Genomic DNA, 12824 nt, shown 5'->3' with positions numbered 1-12824 from the left:
AATTTTCATCCTTCTCATTGGAGCCCGGATGACAGAGCAATCCCAAGTTAAACATGAGTTTTTATTTTGTGCCAGGGTTCTATTGGGGAATATACGGAGAATTTTTTATTATAAAATGATACTGGAATGCCTATCAATAGATTTGTATTACGCTACATAATAAAAAAATCTTTTTTCGTAGTAGTAGTAATTTTCTTGCGACTGGTATTAAACACATATTTAGACATATTTCGCTTTATTTCTCAACCTTGTGTTACACCTAGCGTCACCTTATACCAGTCGACTTACCCATGTTTGTACAGTCCATCTAGCACCGACATTATGTAATCCTGGTTTGTTCGTACGCGTATTTTCTTCGATCAAACCTCTAATCCCTACAATAACTTTTAAAGACACAATGTGGACACAAGCCCTAATGTCTGATAAACAAGTTGTAAAAGCATGTAGAACCATAAGTTCCCTAGGGAGGGCGTTTTAAGCAGAAATCTTTTAAACTCCATTTAGTGCCACGCCTCATGCGAGCGTTGATAATTGGCAGATGCCTTATAAACAAGTGTGAAAGTGTCAAGAACGTAGCATCACTAGAGGTGTTCCAAGCATAATTCTTGTTGCCACACCACACATGGTGTATTAAAATAACTTGTGTGTTCTGGTCTCAAACCAGCTTGTTACATAGCATTACTCACCCTAACAGCAAGGAGTCACTTCCATTGTGGCTTTCATCATGCATATCACTTAATTAATACACATGTTACATAACACAATATATCACATTAATTGTTTGTGAGTCGGTGACATCAACAATAAAATTCTGACGATAGTTAGTTTAGTCCCATCACAACTGTACGCCTCATCCTGGAAATTTAGATTATAATCAACTGAGATATAATGCCAAGATCTTACCAGACCAGATGAATCTCATCATCCACATACACTTGACAATTGAGAAATAAAGAACACACATAACATTATATAATTCCTCTGTCTATAAACTTGCTCCCCTGAACCTTGATCTTAGTTGCCAAGTTACGCATGTACCACTGCTATAGTGAGAGAACCGCATGCTATGACCAAGTACCCTGTACCTGTAAAATCAACAGGCGGGCATTAAATACAATACAGCTAAAAATCTGTCACTTTTATGCAAATAACAGATTTGGAGATCTGAAAATTCATGACACCCTTGAGGTAATACAAAAATTTCTTAGTATACACAGACTGACTTGAAGATCCACAACGCCCTTGATGTTAATACAGTCCATGTAAACTTGACAATTGAGAACTAAACACACATAACATTACAAAATTCCTCTGTCTACTTACCCACTGAACCTTGATCTTAGTTGCCAAGTTTAGAGCTCTAGCCAAGTTACATATGTAGCACTGCTAGTGAGAGAACTGCATGCTATGACCAAGTACCCTGTACCTGTAAAATCGACAGGCAGGCACTAAATACAATCTAATCCAAAACAGCCAAGCTGTAAAAAAAGAGTGCGGCCCTCAAAAAGGCTATAGTGAAAAAAGATGTGAAATACAAGGTGGCAGCCAAGAAATGGCTGTGATGGTAGGTTAATGGTAAAAATTTTAATAACGACAATTCAGGTGAATTTTTGTGAAGCGGCACAAAAATTCACCTGAATTGTCGTTATTAAAATTTTTACCATTAACCTACCATCACAGCCATTTCTTGGCCGCCACCTTGGATTTCACATCTTTTTTCACCATAGCCTTTTGAGGGCTGCACTCTTTTTTCACAGCTTGGCTGTTTTGGATTAGATTTCACTTCTTTTTATATTTGTAAACCCCAAAGCCAGCCTACGGCCAGCTTTGGGACTTTTTAAACATATCTTTTTTTCTTTACCACAGGAAGAAGAAAAGATGAAGCAGATGTACTTTAAATATTTCTGATTTTATCAGTAAATGTACAAATTATATATATATATATAATACGTATATTTATTACAGAACTCTCCATGGTGATTTCTTTGTAACTGAACACTCTACAAGGTGACTTCTTCTAGCTTCTCTCTCTACAGGGTGAATTGTTTGTAGCTGAACGATCTACAAGGTAACTTCTTCTAGCTGATCTCTCTACAGGGTGATTTGTTTGTAGCTGAGCTATCTACAAGGTAACTTCTTCTAGCTGATCTCTCTACAGGGTGATTTGTTTGTAGCTGAATTCTGTACAGGTGATTTGTTTGCAGCTGAGCTCTTTACAGAATGGTTTCTTTGTAGCTCAACTATCTACAAGGTAACTTCTTCTAACTGATCTTTTTCTACAGGGCAATTTGTTTGTGGCTGAATTTTCTACAGGGTGATTTCTTTGCAGCTGAACTCTCTACATGGTGGTTTCTTTGTAGCTGAACTCTCTACAAGGTAATTTCTTCTAGCTGATCTCTCTACAGGGTGGTTTGTTTGTAGTTGAATTCTCTACATGGTGGTTTCTTTGTAACTGAACTCTCTACAAGGTAACTTCTTCTAGCTGATCTTTCTACCGGGTGATTTGTTTGTAGCTTAATTCTGTGCAGGTGATTTGTTTGCAGCTGAGTTCTTTACAGAATGGTTTCTTTGTAGCTGAACTCTCCACAGGGTAACTTCTTCTAACTAATGTCTCTACAAGGCCACTAGTTTATAGCTGAACTCTCTACATGGTGGTTTCTTTGTAACTGAACTCTCTACAAGGTGACTTCTTCTAGCTGATCTTTTTACAGGGTGATTTGTTTGTAGCTGAACTCTCTACTAGGAAACTTCTTCTAGCTGATCTCTCTACTGGGAGATTTGTTTGTAGCTGAACTCTCTACAGGTGATTTGTTTGCAGCTGAACTCTCTACATGATGGTTTCTTTGTAGCTGAACTCTCTACAAGGTAACTTCTTCTACTTCTAGCTGATCTCTCTACAGGGTGATTTGTTTTTGAATTCTGTATATAGGTGATTTGTTTGCAGCTGAGCTCTTTACAGAATGGTTTATTTGTAGCTGAACTCTCTACAAGGTAACTTCTTCTAGCTGATGTCTCTACAAGGTACTTTTTTAAAGATACTAAGACAATGATAATATATATAAACACTTAAACAGTGGGCAGAGAGGAAAACTCTGCCCAGTCCTGGGATGATGGTATTGTTGCCATTACAGAAGCAGCATTGCCACGTTGAACATTAATGGCAACCTTCTGAATCAAAAATTGGGTGGCAGTAGTCGTTTTTTATTACCTAATTTCGATTGCGTAATTGTTACACACTGTTGGTTTTTTTGTTGTATCTTCCGGTTTTTAGCTTGATTTCTTTCAAACCACAAAAGGTTTGAGGTTCAATAGTTAACCTATTCACCCACCGAGTTTCAGCTTCTTCCCATATGCGGTTTACCCTGTAGGCGTGACAACATATTGGTGTTATTTTTCGTGAATAATTGCTAATAACTCTTTGCCTGTTTATCGTATTCCTGCCAAAGCTGGTACTGAGATGTGCCTTTGTACCCCCCTTCTGTGTGCCGAATTTCAAGGCAATCGGATATGGCGTTCGCGTTTTATAGCAGTTTTTGTAATTGTGCGAAAAGAGGAAGAAAAATAAGAAGAAAAAAACGAAGAAACTAAGTCAATTTTTGAAGTCGCATATCTCGGGAACGCTTGAAGCGATTTCGCTTAAATTTGGAATGTGGAGTCCTGAAGGTGGAAGGAGTGTCCACAGCAACAATCGTCTTGTTTCGTCAAGACAGCACGGAGCTATGGAGGTGCAAAAATTGCGTTTTCGTTCTTCCTGTCAATATACAGTACTCACGGGTGTTGCGCGCCGGCTTCTTGGGCCGCACGACACACTACCGTGTGTCTTGATACAGCTAAAAATCACACCCTTGAGGCAATACAATAATTTCTTAGTATACACAGACTGACCTGAAGATCCACAACGCCCTTGATGTTAATACAGTCCACGTGCGCTTTACAATTGAGAACTAAAGAACACACATAGCATTATAAATTTCCTGTCTCAGCTACTTACCCCCCCCCCCCCCCCCCCCCGAAACGTGATCTTAGTTGCCAAGTTTAGAGCTCTAACCAAGTTACATATGTAGTACTGTTAGTGAGAGAACCGCATGCTATGACCAAGTACCCTGTACCTGTAAAATTGACAGGCACGCATTAAATACAATGCAGCTAAAAATCTGTCACTTTTTACGTAAATGACAGATTTGGGGACCTGAAATTCATCACACCCTTGAGGTAATACATTTGAGGATTGACAAGTTGGACCGGCAGTGACCTTACTGCATAAATTTAGTTATTTAGACCAGTATACAATGTGAATCAGTGAGTATTTTTCTTTACAAGTATCATATACATTACCTTACTTCTTCCACCTACAGTTCTGGGACTTCTAAATTGACACTACAGTGACAGTACTGAAAGCTGTTTGGTCTGTACGAGTACACCTTGTTGACAATCCATCCATGAGATAATTTCAAGCTGGATAATATTGGTATTTGCTGCTACTCAAGTTCGTACCATCATAGAAGTTTTCAGCTTGGTCTCAGTGAATTTGCACTAGTCATTGCAGACGTCTGACAGTCTAAAAACCAATCGCATACACGCGGTTAATCAGTGGCACTTTATGCACTATAAGCCTCATTTTTTTCACTTCTCCTTTCGTTACTGAACCTCACTCCTCATTTCGTTACTGAACCTCCACTCCTCTTTTCGTTACTGAACCTCCACAAAGAGCTGAGTACATTAGTATTCTCGCGACTCTTTAATATCCATTCGACTTCTTCAAGTGGTGTACGTATTTTAGTTTCAAATTAGTTAAAGTAGCTATACGCTTCACCACTCCATTAAAATCCAGTTACAATATGTGACCGAATTTTGGAAAATCACCCATATGGGCACATTTGACACCTAAAATATTTAATGATTATTTCACAAAGTTTATAGCGCAAATCTTCTTGTTGATGGTTTTAAGCCATTCTCAATACATTTAATTTGAAATACTTTTAACACTGCCCTGCTCTTATTAGCAACCCACTAAAATTGAAAATTCTAATTATTTCATGCACACCCATATGGGTGATTTTCCAAAATTCGGTCACATATAAATACAAACATTTAGTAGTATTCAGTTCCTCTCAATACATGGACTGCCATCAATAATTAATGTAAACCGCGTATCACGTGTGTTCACTTGAGGTGTTACAGGGACTTTCCAAGGGATTTCCCCTAAATAGGCCACGTGATCATTGTCAGTCAGGTGGAACTTGTTCTTAGTTATGGCTCTACAATGCGGTACGCTTTCTTTTATTTTAGTGTTTAATAATATTAGACTTCCCTCTCAAGACATGGACAGTCATCAATAATAATAATAATATAAATTGCATATCAAGTGTTTTCACTTGAGGTGTTACTGTGCAAGGGATAACCCCTAAATAGCTCACGTGATAATTGTCAGTCAGGTGGAACTTATTTATTTCCATTAATGCACCATGGAGCTTGTGTTGTGGCTTTCATTAATCAATCATTATGCACATACCATGGTGCAGCAAAGTTTGTAACAGACTGCTGGAATGTGGTTTGTGGTTTGCCGGTATGAGCTTGTGTTGTGGCTTTCAACTTTTGTAACAGATTGCTTGAATCTAGTTCGTGGTTTGCCGGTGATTGTGTATATGAGTTGGGGTTGTTCCACACAGCTTGCACAATATTCAGATGTCTGCATGACGACACAAGATTAAGTGAGACCTGTTAAAAAACAAGCAGGCACTGGGCTTAACCTTAAATTAAACACACATGCAACTAACCTGGAACATCTGTTGCAACACCAAAAACACTTGCTTGGATATCCTCATGGCTTAACTATGATGTCACGTGTGTAATTAATCAGCACTAAACAGAATCTACAGCACAATTTTCTTTTCTGTAAGAACTTTTAACACTAAGTAAGGGCACTACCAGCTCACCTACAAGAGCATTTCACAAGAGATGTGATATTACCTTGAGTACAACCAATATGTGAGATATGTGTGTGAACATGTGTGTATAGTGTTCGCACATTTTGTGTGTGTGTCTTGTGCTTGTGTATGATGTAAGCGTGTGTTTGTATGTAGTGAAATAAAAATAATAATATGATGTTTGTGATCTCTTTTATAACCCTTAGCAATGCATCTAGCTCTACAAGTGGCAAACCAAGTTGATAAGTTGTCCTCAGGATACTATGGCAGTGGCCATAGCAGGTTTTATTCATTGATAAGTACAGAGTGATTGATATGCTCCAATTGAAAATTAGGCAATAAATGCTCTAATAGAACAGTCAGGCAATAAAAAATAAAATACTGTAATAGAACAGTCATTGAACAATATAGCTGAATATTTACATCTTTGTCTGAAAACACTCCCAGATCCCAGATGCAATCTCAGAGTTGCTATTTCAAGATGGTGGCATTCCCCAAGATCACCTAGAAAAGCATGCTTTGCAAATAAGTGCTTTACATACATCTTTGGTAACCCTGACTGTAGCTATAACTGGCTTGACCAGTAAATTGCAGTAATTTCCACTGGCCCTTGTACTAATAAAAATTAAACACTACTATAGGATTATATGTTATATGCTGACCACCTATCAGCAGATTTGGGTTTGGTTGCAACACCTCTACAAGGAAGAATTCATCATACATCCCCATAGCTTGAACATTGGGTCTGTAAATTACTTTATATAACTGACAAAAAATAGTGATATCCCCCTCCCCAAAAAAAAACACATTCGCTGTAAAAAAAGGCGCATCCAAGAAACTACAAGTATCTGTAACCCCATTTAAAAACAGATAAACTGTAGAAAAACACTCCATGAAATTAATGGGTAACTGAACGAGCTGATATCTAGAGCGGCCAAGAATCAATAATGTTACTACAACTGACTATGATTACCAAAGAATATCTTGGCTGTAAAATAGGCAAATAAAAGTAACTGGCAACCAAAACAGCTGATATCTGAAGCGGCCGAGAATATAAGTCAAGTTGATACAACTAACTACAATTATTAACTTGCAACATTGAATCTTAATCATTCAACTGTGTTCCATACATTCACCCTTGCTACATCCTAAATTATTTCTTTGTAACTCTAATTGGCTGGTAATTTGGCCGCCTTTTTCAATAGTCACAGTAAAGAAAAAAAAGGTGGCCAAAATACCAGCCAATTAGAGTTACAAAGAATTAATTTAGGATGTAGCAAGGGTGAATGTATAGAACACAGTTGAATGATTAAGATTCAATGTTACAAGTTAATAATTGTAGTTAGTTGTATCAACTTAACTTTTATTCTTGGCCACTTCAGATATCAGCTGTTTTGGTTGCCAGTTACTTTTATTTGCCTATTTTACAGCCAAGATATTCTTTGGTAATCATAGTCAGTTGTAGTAACATTATTGATTCTTGACCGCTCTAGATATCAGCTCTTTCAGTTACCCATTAATTTCATGGAGTGTTTTTCTACAGCTTATCTGTTTTTACATGGGGTTACAGATACCTGTAGTTTCTTGGATGCACCTTTTTTTACAGCAAAGGTGTTTTTTGGGGAGGATATATATATATAAAACTAAAGATTAATATATCGTACTTTCTCAGTTCCACCATTGTTGAACAGAAATTGACATTTCTCTGTGCTGGACTATCTTCTCAGCAGTACACATAATTAGTGCACATGATTGATAGCAGCAATAATAAAATTTAAAATATTTCACTGTCTGAAATAGAAGTTACAATGTTTGGACATGCTTCAGATAAAGTGAATCGGTACAAGGAGTCAGCTGTTAATTATATCATTATTTTTGTTCAGTGACATGAAAAGTGAGTGTAAAATGTGTCTTTTGCAAACATTGATTATAAAAGGCCACATGTTTTTTTATAATAGCAAGAAACTGCTAAATTTGCTTTTGTGTGTGTCTTTGCAGTAGAACTACTTGCGCTATACAGCTTTGATCTTTCTGACTATAAGCAGTGTACAGTGGTACCTCCATGATCCCACCATCAATTATCCGAACATGTATCTGAACTGTGAAAGTGAATGTTCTATTAGAGTATTTTGCCTAAAGTGGATGTTAACAGAATACTCACTTAACTATAAATAATATACCAACTGACAGTAGCTATGCTTCTACGCCACCTTAGAAAACTAAAAGAACCCTTATACAGTAGGTCTACAAAATATGAAGTCAAAAGGAGTTATGAACTTAATACGCTGTGATTGAATAGGATAGAATAATATTACACCCCCAGTAGCACAAATTATATTCTTATGGGCTCTGTTGTCATGAGTATGGCTTTGCTACTAAGATCCAAGGATTATAATCAGCCTGAGAGTTGCATGTGTGCCACCAGAAACTACAATACATTCATCACTAACCACAACATACTACATGAAGTGGTAACTCTATTATACGAACTCATTGGGCCCTATAGGTATGTCTGAATAATGGATAAACAGAGCCCATACATTTATATACAGAGCTAAAATGCTGAAAGCATAGGAGATCCCTCTATTTTGAATCACTACTGTGTGGTTCATAATATTAATTGAACAAAATGGCACGTTTCAGCTCTTGAAAAGTACACTTATTGGTTCCTTTTGACTTTATGATTACTAGTAGACTTCCAAATTAACTTCTAAGACTTTTTTGTGGTTGGGAGAGCTTTATAAGGTGGTGTTTAGGTGAGTGTTCAACTAGAATTTTGACAAATAAAAATCATGGGTGATCTCTATTATGAACCACTACCATGCTTTATGATTCTATATATACACCATGTGTAGCAACAACTATTAGCTAACTATATGGCACTAGTTATTCTTATTAATTTGCATGTACTATGTCTTTGTTACTAAAATGGGCCAGGCTTACTGTAATACAATCTTACTCCATTTGTTGATATGTCAGAGTTGCAGTTCTAACATGAGCTACATCATGATGATGAGTAATGATGTAATATCTGGGGCAAAGAAGTATCATTATAAACAGTAATTTCAAACTATATATTTTCAGAAAAGAAAATCATTATTATTTCGATCTTACAATAGTATGATTTTGGAAATGGTGTCATCTTTGTAGGTGAAAAAATTAAAATTTATTGACCCATGCTTTAAACAGGATTCATTCTTTATGTGATCACTCCCATCTGTTCAGCACATTACAGTTTAAAGTCATCCAGGCTGTGTTTACATTGTTTTTTCTATCACCAGAAACATTTGCTCCAATAGAAATGCTACTATATGGCGTACAAGTGGGAAATATATGGGAAGAGCAATTAACACTCTAGCTATACTAAAAATCATTTACCTGTGATATTTCATAAGAGAAAACTAAATGTATACATATGTCAAACAGCGTAGCTATATACTCTAATAAAACACTCAATAGTTCTAATAGAGTAGTCAGATAGTTGACAGTATATTATTAGAACAACTTAATATAGTACAATTAACTGATGTGCCTATATAACAGAGTTTATATAGCATATATGTAGCTATATCCAAATAATATATAAGACTTATAGACATGAAAAAAATTGCATCAGCTATGCATTCCATTGATATCATTAATCCTAAGCCAAATATCCAGTACCACCTACTATATGGTGCATTTACCAGGACAGTGTATGCGACTGGCACTTTTGCTTTTAGTTTAACTATCAATAATTAAGTGTAGCAGGCCTATACAAGGTACTGTTCAATCAGTACACAAAGCAGACAATTGTAACATGTCAACAACAAAGTAATAACTTGACATTTGAAAGTGAAATACTATAGTACAACAATGGGGACAAACTCACATACACAACAATGTGACCACCGGCATCACAGAGTGCTGACATGATCTAAAAAGCAATTTCTTGAAAGATTTTAATGCCAAAGTTATGCATGTACCTACTGCTAGTATATATAATTGTAATTTTATACATACATAGGTTAAATGAGAGACTGTGGCTATTTGAGCACTAAGCTGTTACATACATTGTGTGCACCTGGGCTTTCGTGTGTGTGTGTGTGTGTGTGTGTGTGTGTGTGTGTGTGTGTGTGTGTGTGTGTGTGTGTGTGTGTGTGTGTGTGTGTGTGTGTGTGTGTTTGAAACACAGTGCTATACTTCAGTGGAAGGAAGGCAGCAGCAGCAGCCTTTGTCATTACTTGTATATAATATAGCAAAGTGTGTCCTCTGTCAAGTCTTCAGTGTAGTCTATCCTTGCTCAGTTACTGGGTACAATGATTTCATACATGCAGTAATAAAATCCACATGTTTAGTGATTCTATTCACCTATTCACATATAGTACTCTGGGTAGACATAAGTAACCTTCCTAGCTTGTGTTACTTTAAGGAAAGCTCTACAAGTCTGGTTTGACCATTTATGACAGAAGCTGCACAAGTTTAGTTTGGCTTTTTTTGCTGGGCTATACATTAGTAGTGCTGCAGTGTCATAGTTCTGTGCTAACTTGTAGCAGCTTGGTGATATTCCCCAACAGTACCAAAACTCACCTCTCTAAGCCTCCTTTACATTTCAGGATGATTCCATTCCATTGACTAGATTCTCCTTGGGCCAACTAATGTGTTGATGCTGCATTTTAGTTTTCATTGTATTAGCACAAACATTCCTGGAATGCAGGCAGGAAATTATCTACTTGCACCATGAGTGGATTCTACCCACCACTGCAGCAGGTTCTAAGAACACAGCTAGCATGTTTCATTGAATCATGTAATCCAAATAGTTTTACCCTGTCTGCTGTGGGTAGTATTATCACAGCAACCAAAAAACCATAATGTCTTCTCCATCCTGTTTACTGGTGTTTATGATTTACTGAGGCCCCTGTTAATACTTGTAGCTACAACCACCTGCAATTAAACATATTAATCAGTTACCACTCGGCTGTGCTGTTGTATAACTGTGCCAGTTACATATCCTATGTATCTCACAGTTCATATGCAGTATTTGCATGTACACTTTGAACTGTTTTCCTCAGCTAATTAATAATTAACCTGCGTGTACATAATTCAATATACATAATTATACATGCAACTGACATGTTTAGTCTTGATACAACTAAAATCAAACTTTTGCATAATTTAGATTTCATGACTTGAAGGAGTCCAGGCATACTGTGTAAGGTGTTAGTGCTGTTAATTTTTTATTGTGTTCAGAAATAACATAGTCTGCATGGTACAGTGTAGGCCTTATAGTTAAATAAAACCCAAGTTGTAATATTTTATTCACTCATAATACTGTATATCAATCCTGCTTACATATATTAAGTTTATTAATATTTTGGTTCATTAATATAGGTATAGCTGTATGATGACTAAAGTGATGGTACTTGTACAAGGTGCCAATGAGAAATGGGTACATGTGAAGTATTTCAGAGTAATAAAGGATTTATTGCTGTGTACGTAGTTGCAGTGTGGGAGTAGTATTTTGGCTATTCATAAAAGGTGTAGCAGGCCTGTATACAAGGTGTTTTCCAGAACAGCCAGTCGATTACAACATGTCAACAACAAGACAATGGCTTGATGGAAAGTGAAACTCAAAATAATAAAGCAATGCATGGGCAACAAATTAAAACAAGTATTGACTGTCATGGACAACAAGTGAGCTTATCATGCACAGTAGAGCTAAGATATGATAGAATGGCTGCATAATTTAGTTAATCAATGCATTATCAGGCTTTTATATTATACGTATGCATGTAACCTACATGCATAAACTCCAGCTTCTGTGACTACTTAAAGTTTCTTAGTTTACTAGAGCGGTATATCCCCAGTACATGGAACAGTTAATAATTTGTTATTTTAGTAGCTTTTCAGTAAACCCAATGTTCTACGGAGAGTTTAAAACTTAGTAAAACAATATATTCCATATACTTAAAGTTACTAAGATTTTCATAACTGGGTACAACTACAGTAAAGCATCTTATTAATAACAAATTAGTAAACTAAGAGCCTTTAAGCAGTGTGAATCATCTTGCAGTATGTATGCAAACAGTTACATATCCTGTAAATCTCATGGTTATCCACATGTATGGTATTGTATATGTACACTTGTCATACGAAATCAACTTAGTCTCATGTTTTCAAGGAGTGCAGATACAGAAGCAAGAGAATGGCTGTGCGGAGCTTTACACAACTTTGTCAAAAAAAATTGGTGTTAGTTTGTGCCGAGAAATGTTGTAACCCTATAACCATCCCAAAAAAAACTCAAAGCATAGCTACAGAATAGTCAAATCAAATCATTTATATGCATATTAACTTTTTGTACTTATATGCTGATCTTTTATTTCAACATGGATGTCTGTATCCCTATTAGTTCGGAGATTGTTCATGCATTTCACTGCATTCAATTTGATAATTAAAAAATAGTAAAGATGTTGATTAGAGTGATAGTAATACACAAAATACTGTACTAGTTAGGTACATGTAATGCATTCTAGAAAACACAAAGGCATTAGTGTAAAAGATTATTGCAGCTGTATTCATGGCTACAATTATGTGTAGAAGCATATTCATAATAATTATGTCATTTCCTTGTTTGTGTTATCAATCTATTGTAGTCTAAGAGTCAGTGTGTTGACACACGGAATAATCACAAATGTTTGTGTACATCCAAGTAGAAAGGAAAAAAATAGAAGGATCAAAGAAATAAAATTAAAGTGGTGAAACAAGAGAGTTGCTGACACCTGCACATAAACTAGTATCAGACATTAATCCCCAACTTATTCAGCAATCTAGTACTTCTATTGGTAGATTTATGAAATTACAAACGATTGATTCTAAGCAGATTTAAACTAGAAATTTCATTTATAAAGCAGAAATTAA

The 12824-nt window shown here is 36.2% G+C and overlaps 1 long non-coding RNA gene across 2 annotated transcripts; it reads right to left on the bottom strand.

The window, feature by feature from the left end:
* Window positions 1–701: 701 nt before the first annotated feature.
* Window positions 702–3946, bottom strand: LOC136258100 (uncharacterized). Of its 2 annotated transcripts, XR_010702580.1 has the most exons (3): window positions 3886–3946; window positions 904–1426; window positions 702–855 (listed from the first exon to the last, which is right to left on the bottom strand). It is a non-coding gene; the product is annotated as an uncharacterized lncRNA (long non-coding RNA). The 2 variants fall into 2 exon arrangements; XR_010702579.1 differs by lacking the exon at window positions 3886–3946 and having other exon boundaries at window positions 904–1544.
* Between the last annotated feature and the right edge of the window lie 8878 nt (window positions 3947–12824).

The sequence above is a fragment of the Dysidea avara genome, chromosome 6 (assembly GCF_963678975.1).
Source record: "Dysidea avara chromosome 6, odDysAvar1.4, whole genome shotgun sequence".
Taxonomy (NCBI): Eukaryota; Metazoa; Porifera; class Demospongiae; order Dictyoceratida; family Dysideidae; genus Dysidea; species Dysidea avara.
Note: the sequence above shows the minus strand (reverse complement) of the source record. Positions and strands in the feature narration are given on the sequence as shown.